This window comes from Gavialis gangeticus, unplaced genomic scaffold (assembly GCF_001723915.1).
Source record: "Gavialis gangeticus isolate Ggan-Ray unplaced genomic scaffold, GavGan_comp1, whole genome shotgun sequence".
NCBI classification, from domain to species: Eukaryota; Metazoa; Chordata; order Crocodylia; family Gavialidae; genus Gavialis; species Gavialis gangeticus.
Window position 1 is genome coordinate 17,024,927 of NW_017729001.1, and position 8,159 is coordinate 17,033,085.

Genomic DNA, 8,159 nt, shown 5'->3' on the forward strand with positions numbered 1-8,159 from the left:
TTCCACCGAGGCATGAGACAAACTGACGGTTCTCGGGATCTGGGCATTAGGTGTGGTTTTAACCTCCCTTCCTTCCCCCCTTCTCCCAAATATCAGAGACACTGACAGCCTTGATTAAAACCTGGCATAAAGCAGGTAGCTTCCCAGTGCTACTCTGCATGCTTTTCCTGCTCTGCACCACCCCTGCTGTTCCAGTCCTGGCTTCTCTGTGCTGGTTTGCCAGCACATTTCACACCTCGCCCCCTGCTATGGTCATCTCCCTCTGGCTTTGCACCGCGTTCCAGCCATGCCCCCGCTTATTAAAATATAGTCTGCTATTCAGTCCTGGGCTTCTCCTGAGCTCAGGCCCTGGCCAAGCCAACTAGACTGACTTCATTGCATTTTTGCCAGAGTCCACTTTGAAGGCAAGTCCTTGTCCCCTTGCAGTAATTTATCAAGCATGTCCTTCATGAGCTCTTCCTTTTTCCCTTCAGCATGAAGCTTTCAAAAATGTAAGCGGTGCCATTCTCCTCGCTGTATGCTGCACCTTTAAATGTAGAGGAATCTTCCTGCCAACTGCAGGGTAGCTGCAATAACGTGGTGTAATTCGCAGGCAGAGGCGCTGTCCGACGGAGGCTTTACAGCAGCCTGTGCACATGCTGGCACGCGTTCTAATTAGAACGTGTCCGAGAAGACTTGATTAATCAGGTCTGCTCCAAGTTCTAATTACAGTGCTCCAGTGGGACCTCACCGTCATGTTTATAAGGCCCTGCACATTTTAAGACGGCTGCAGGGCACTTTATTTAAACCTTGTCAAATGAGGTTTAGATAAAACACCCTGCAGCCATTTTTAAACATGTAGGGGCTTAATACACGTGGCGTTGAGGTGTTTTAATTAGAGTGGCTCTCCAGGAACTGGTCTAATTAAAACACCCCTCCCCCCACCCCTGAGCAGGTGTATAGGCAGCGTATGTATTTCCTCTTGGATCTAAACTAAAACCCAAAAACTAGATGGCCACTCACTGGTTTTTTGCCCTGTGTGTGGTGTAATGCTAATAGGATGGAAGATCTGGGGAGTAATAAGTAGAGGGCACGTGAGGATGGGACAGTGCATCTCCAAGAAAGGTCAAATTCAGATCTGTATCCCCATAACATGGCCCCCACATGGGATTTGAAATGCCTGGTGAAGTCTCCATCTGAGGATGCTCATCCTGGTGTTCCACACTGGGACAGAGGGTTTGATGTTCCTAAATCCTATGGGCAAATGGTGCGGACCTGCCACCCATAAGACTGTGAGCAACCCGATGGCACTGGCAATAGAAGGACATGGATTCTGCTTCTGTGGAGTCCATGGGAGTTCTGCTGTTGACTTTTGTGGGGCCAGGATTTTGTCCAAACTGATTTTATTTTGGAGATAGGCCCTTCAGATAAATCGCCCACCTGAGTTTACACTCTAAACACAAGACAAGAGCCAAGGTGTGAGGGCAATGCTACGGGCTAGGAATACATCAACAAGAACACGCAGTTACTTGTGTCTAAGTTGCTTAATGCTGTTTGCATACAATGAGTTCAGGGTTTCCAAAGGATCTGGATCCCTCTAGAACGTGTAGCTGTGCCTCCTTGGCAGCTTTGAGAAATCTGAGCCTGGGTTTTAAATAAAAGTTTCCTATAGGTTTTTTTCTTACTGACTCCAAAGAAACCCACTTCCTTGGAGACAAAAGGAGAGACCATGAGTATCCGCCCAGCCTGTCTAATGCTTGTTTCAGTCTGTGGAGACTACCAATGGTGAGGATCGGCCTTTTCGGCCTGTCTATCAAGGCCCGCACTGAGACCACTGAATCTATTTCAGCCAGTTGCCTTTTATACACCCATCTGGCCTGGGTTTTAAGAGGTGTTCCAGAGACATCCAAGCCCACCCATGGACATCAAAATAAGCATTGAAACTACCCAATGTCATCACACTGGAAATGCAGGTTATATAATGTTAGGTCTGAATGAAAGTTCATGGCCCAGACTTTGGATCTGGGTTCGAGTCTCCCAGACTCTTGAGGTTCTTGGACTATTTTCAGTTGGATCTGATACAATGACATTTTATGCCATTTATTTGTGTTTGTTGGCATTTATTATTTGTAAGGCAGTAACACCTGAAAAATGACAGGTGCTAAGCTTGAAAAAGGAGTCCTTATGATTGATGGCCTTGTAGCCCATGACTTCTGGCTGACTAGCACTCATATTTCAGTGTGATCCAGTCTAGATCTAAAGACTAAATTTGGGAGATTCCACCACATCCACATGACCTGGATTATCCAATTGTGAATTACCCTTGCTGAAAAAAAATCCTATTTCTTGTATTGTTATGCTTCCATTTACTCCTGTCAGATGTCTTCAGGGCCCCAGTGTTTGAGGCACCACACACAGCTGCCACTCAAACTGGTTGAGACATGGTTTTCTCATCCCAGAATGGTTTTCATGATCTTGAACTTTTCCCACCTCAAACGGGGACAAAAAAAGTCCATTGCAAAAGTAATTAATCTGAAAAAAATCAGAGACAATATGGATAGCTGCAAAACATCTCAGTTTGACCTTTTTAAATTATACATTGACTTGCATTTCAAAATCAAAACAAACTACCTACCCAAGAAGTGCCAACTAATGGCCATTCTTTGATTCTTACAGTATCAGTAGGACATGCTAAAAGTTTCTTTTTTTCAAAAATCATTTCTAAATGGCAAAATTACCTTAAACAAGCTTTCCCCCACAGTTTAATTTTGACACATGGGCATTTTTCACCAAAAATATTCTGTTGACAAATTGCTAACAGCTCAGCATACTGAAATGAAGAGGCTTTCTGCATGTAATGAGAGAGAAATGCACACTGAAATGATCCTTCTTTTGCACACAACCCAAATCACTGACACCATCCCTGCCTGGTGGTTTGTAGGCAATGTGGAAGAGGTGCGCAGTAGTGTCATCTGGAGCTGTCTCTGTGCAAGTCCCTCGAGGAAGCTCTCTGTTTGGCCTGAGTCAGGACTATTTATTTTGTTGTGCAAGGGTAGCCCCTCTTCCTCGGGAGAAAAAAGTGCACCTGGCCAGAGCTATGCAACAGCAGGGATAACCTGGGCTGCTCCCCTAGAAGGCAAAGGCATCTTGTCACTCAGCTGCTGGGGGCTTGTTTACCGCAGGGACGTCCAGCAGCTCCCTTGGAAGAACTCCCAGCACTCCTGGAGGTGTTGAGTTGCACATGTCGACACATTGGGTGCCCGATGCCCAGCTGCATCTCTCTCATTTCAAAGGAAATGTCAGTTATGGAGGGAGCCTCTCCCCCGCCAGGAAACAGCTTGAGTGCACATCAAACAGGAGCATCCCTCTGGGAAGGAGGTGGAGGCAGACACTCCCCCTCCCCCTGCGGTTTGAGTGGGTTTGAGTGGGTGGGCAAGGGTCTCTTCCTTTTCTTCACCCCAGGGTGGGGAGGACAGTCTGAGACAGAGGGACCAAACATGTCAGATAAAGAGGAGAGCCCCCTGTGGGTGCAGGTTTGGGGCCCAGGTACGCCATGCCTTCATGAGAGTGGGGAGTGGGATTGTGCCCAGTTGGATGAGGGTGAATTGTCACTGAACCCCAGCTTTTGAGGCATGTTAGCCAAATGTGATCTAGAGCTGAGGTCCTGAGTGGCTGATGGGTTTGCCTTTGCTGATAGGAAGATCCTTGGGACTTTTACTGGGGTGTTTGAATGGGAATCCACTCAGACAGGGCAAAGCACTGCTCACACCAAGAGACCTCTGAAGCAGGGTGGTTGTCATGAATTGCCCTCATCCTTGTCACTAGCCAGCTTTTGGTTTTCAGGGGTTAAATTTACCAAGACATCTGTGAGCCTTCCCATTTTAAATGAGGGCTGTGAAACAGGGGGCTTTGGTGGTCACCATAGTCTTGACATCCCATTCTCCTTCTGGCTGCACTTGTCCTGAGTCATTCATCAGAGTCCTCCTTAGTGGATGAGGCACCAGGGTATTCTCCAAATTATTGCATTTTACTGCTGCTGGGTTTGGGCAGTGACCACAGTGTGTTTTAAGGTTTGCAATGGCCAGGAAGCCATAGTGGTTAGTTATTTAAATATCTAGGCTAAAGCGGGAGCAAGTGTTTAGTTATTCTATTCAGAGAGCTTTTTCTCCCATGGTTGTGTGGTGGGAGAGGGCCTGCTATAGAAGAAAAGTCCATCATGACTAATATTGACCAAGTATTAGTTTGAATTCTGGGCTATGGCTGGGCTTGATCATGTTCTTGCCTGTTCACAAGCCAGTGGTGCTTGCAGGATGACTGTACAATGACCCAAGGGGGCATCAACAAGAACATTATCTGTCTGCTGTTCATCAGTTATTAGTTGTGCCACTATTTTTGGAAAATTTCTGCTTTCTATCTGGGCAGATGGAACAATTCCTTGGAACTCAGGCATTCAGTCCCAGACCACCAAATCAATCACAAGCATCCTGTAGGCTAAAGTCTGTGTCCATAAGTTATTGAACAAACACTTATGGATGATAGATGAATTTGCAGGTAGCAGTATCAGTGGCGAGCAGAAAAGCAAATTTATTTGATGGATAAATTATCCAGTGATGATGAATTTGTCTACGTTGATGCTGATCCATTACTAATACAGAAGTAGTATATATCAATGTGGAAGTTTTTCCTATATAGTGAACAGCTCCTAGAGAAAGGAAAAGAACAGCAAGAATTACACTGCAGGAAAGGATTTAGATGCAGCCTGGACGGAGGAATTGCAGGATAGTCTTGTCTCTTCCAGTGCTGAGTCATCCTGAAGTCTGCTCCCTGTGTAGGACTGCAAGGCTTTTGTAAAGACTCACTTGCAAATTAATTGCTGTAATTATTCCAGGTGAGGGCGTGGAGTCAGTTGTGGTCTCTTGCTTGCAGGTGGATGTTGCTAGCTCCCATCAGAGACAGAGTATAAAGCTGGGCTCCTTAGGGTTAGCAGCAAAAAAAGGGAACCTAATTTTGTAACCAGGTTCAGCAAGTTGGAAATATGCAGTATTTTTAATTTTAAACTCAAATACTGCTTTTCAGTTCTAACTATAAAAAAAAATGAGCTCAGGAGCATCAGGGTGTTGATAATAACTTCCCTTTCTTTTACATTATATCCAGATGATTGGAGTTTTTTAACTGTACAAAATAACCTTGCCAGTGGTTAGCTGAAGGTCTAGATAGCTTGGTTGAGGAGAGCTGGAAGGGAAGTCTGTTTAGGATCTAGATGAGTCCATTTGTTGGCTGTTCCTGTTTATAGAGAGAGGTATTTAGCTACATTAGTCTGAAGTCAGTCAGAAGGCAGGGTGGATTTGCAACTTTATATCTGCACCCGTTTATAGAAACAGTTGATGATGTTACATTTATGCTGTCTCTAGGTTTCGGTGTTGACAACCCAACAGAGATGAATGGAGGCAGTTTAGGCTTCTCAGGACTGCTCTCTCAGACTGTTTGCCAACTCCAGCAGGCACTGCTCTTCTGGTTTAAGTTGGGCTCACATTATTATGAAGCTTACCATCACAACCAAGCACTTGAAGCATAGCTCTTTAAATGAAAGCTGAGCTCCTGAAGCAGAGTTGCGGCAAGGCAGAGAGAGAAGTAAAAATACTTAGGGACTTAGTATTCATACTTTGAGATGATGAGATGTTGGGGTTCTGGAGTCAGGGAGCCATGGACTAGGCCACAGGAGGTCCTGTATGGAAGTCCTAAAATTGTGAAGGAGAATTGAATAGCTGAGTTACAAGACTGGCTTTTTTGGTTGGGGAGCTCAAAACAATGGTCTTTGGGGTACACTACATTTGGATAAAGCAGTTTGAGGTTTGGGGGTGATGACCAGTGCATGATGATGATTGTAGGAGTGTTACAAACAAGGTGGGGGATAGCAGCTGCTTACAGAGTTGCTTCTGAAGAGCAGTTTCTTGCCTTTCCTAAAGACAACTGATTGCACTAAATGGCCTGCTTTTTCAAATGTCACACTTGGACCAGCACCCTGGCCTTTCCACCCTCCCTGTTCTTTGCAGACTCCTCAGGTCAAACCCTGGCCATAGCATGTTGACTTAGCTTCAGATACCTGGCACACTGAAAAATGTATCTTAATTGGTGAAATCTAATCCTTTACATTATTGTTTTGTCTTCTCATTATACAAAGGAACCTTGTGTCGGATTCAGATCATCTGCCTGCTTTATTTATCACTACCTAACAACCCCAGAGATGCATTTTTGTCTAATTTCTCTCTGGTATTGTTGAATACCTTCATAGCCTGTTTCTGGGCCTGAATATTTATAGCTGAGGAATGTGCCCTTAGCTGATCTGATGTGGTGTGTGGTCATGCACTGTTTATGTAGCCTGCAATGAATCTATTATTTTGGGGAGTCATGAGAATAGCCTATAACAGATATCTAGCTGAGAGATAGTGCTCTTCATCTACAGATGCTCAAGGAGGTCAGTGAAACAATTCCTATTAGAGATGGGGAAACTGAGGCACAGAGCAGTAACATGAGGTGCTCAGGGTCACAACACGCCAAGTTGGAAGTTGAGTGCTGGCATCCTGGACTCTAGTTCAGGACTTTCTTCATGAAAACCATGTGGCTTAAAGGGGAAAAGATCCTGGGAGACCCCTGTGCTCAGCTGTTTGGGTAAAATATTCCCTCTCTTCCCTGCCTTCTTTAGAGCTTGCTGCTTGTCTGTTCTGTAAGCTGTTGATGCCAGGTGCTGTGCTTCGCCAGGACTCTTGGCTTCACTAGAAGCTGTGCCTTTGGTCCCCACCCCTCAGCATGCTTTTCTTGCCCTTCATCAGCGGTATCTGTGCTCAGCCCCACATAATGTAGTATACGTGGGCACTCTGTTTCAAAGCCGCTTTGGATGCAGATGAGTTGCTGTCAGGGTGACATGGTGCCAAAGGAGTGGTCTGGCCGCAGCCTTTGGGCTGTCATCTTTGCAACAGACATTACAGGTGGGTTGGTTCTTGCAGAAGCTTGTATGCTGAATGTTAATGTGGGTCATGTAACACAAGGTCACATACTCCTAGTGGCTGAAGTACTGGGCAGGGCACAGAGCTGAGCTGCTTACTGGGACAATCCCTCTCCAGTCCCAACTTTTGCCATATGAAGGTTGAAATTTATTGTGGATTCTTTGCAGAACATGTGAGAGTCTCCTCTGGCTGCTGCTTGCCAGAACTGGAGGCTTCAGTACTGTGTGCTGCATGCGGGGAACAGGGCTCCAACCTTACGGGTGGAGCAGCATTACCCCAAGATACAGGATACAGGAGTCTCATGCTCCTCAAAGGGATGCAAAACTAGAGGAAAGTTTCCAGGCCCTGAAATGCTTCATTCAGGTCGGTGGAGAGAGCAGAGGCCATCCCACCGTCAAGGCGCAATAGGTTGCTGGGTCCTGCTCTTTGATGCCTGGGTAACCCCTCTGCAGTGTCAGCGCCTTGCTGTCAGACACCCCACAGTACCCTGTTGACTCCTTTGTGCTGGATGCTTGCTGTCGCTTTTTTATTCCTCCACTTGTTCCTTTCTGCTCTGCTTCCCTTTAGCCCTTCTCTGCTCATCTAGTGCCTCTTCTTTCTCTGCAGCCTCTGCTCTCCGCACAGGAGGCCAGGAGAGAAGGGCGCACCTAGTGCTGGGAGAAGGGAAGGGCGGAGGACAGGTGGTTTGGCTGCGGTAGCACCTCCTTGCTCGCTGTCCAGTGTGGGAAGAGTGGGTTCCCTTGCGCGGCTGCATTTTTCTAGCTGCTCTGCGGCTGTCGTTCCTTCCCAAGGGGTGCTGCCCCGGCTTGAACAATCCACTGATCGTTCTCGCGTTCCCCCCTCAGGACCCGGGCACAAGGCCAGCCGAGCCTTTCACATGTGTTTGCAGATGAACCTTGGCTCCTGTGGTCTGCCAGCCCCCCTCCTCACCCATGGACAGGGACTGCAATGCATGAAGCTGAGACCTTTCCAGCCCTCAGCTGCCAGAGTTAATTAACCTCCTGCTAGGGCTCAGCCGTTCTTTCTGGGAAACCAGATCCATTGGGCCATGCATTCCACAGGCCACTTTGTTTTTCTGGCGTCTCACATATCTGTACAGGAAAAATCCATCTCTTCCTCCATGTATTTGTATTATGGGATCAGAAGGGGCAGGGGGCCAGGGTTGGTGGGGGGGGG